Here is a 404-nt window from a genome sequence, read left to right on the forward strand (position 1 = left end):
TCTGGCGTTAGACAGAGTAAAATCTATAAGTGGCAGTATTGGGAGTTAAAGGGTTAATGGGGACATAGTTTTTCAGTGAATCCAGCTGTTGTTAACCCTTTCAGCCCGGTGGGGTTCCCCATTGACGAGTAAAATCGTCTGGCGTTAGACAGAGTAAAATTTAATCAGTCTATTCCTTAACGTACTGTGAATAGTATTGCTCGTGATAACTTTTTCTTCCTCTTCTTTCTTTCAAGGTTAGAGTTTCATCCAAATTTTTTAAATAGAATTTTTGAATGGATTTTTTCTACAACAGCAGTATTGCTCAGATATTAATAGCAATATTATTACTATATAAACATTGAAATAACATCGATTTTTTTTATGTTGGAATGAAAAGGTTCATCCTAAGTAAGTGCATGTAT

The sequence above is a fragment of the Montipora foliosa genome, chromosome 2 (assembly GCF_036669935.1).
Source record: "Montipora foliosa isolate CH-2021 chromosome 2, ASM3666993v2, whole genome shotgun sequence".
Lineage (NCBI taxonomy): Eukaryota > Metazoa > Cnidaria > Anthozoa > Scleractinia > Acroporidae > Montipora > Montipora foliosa.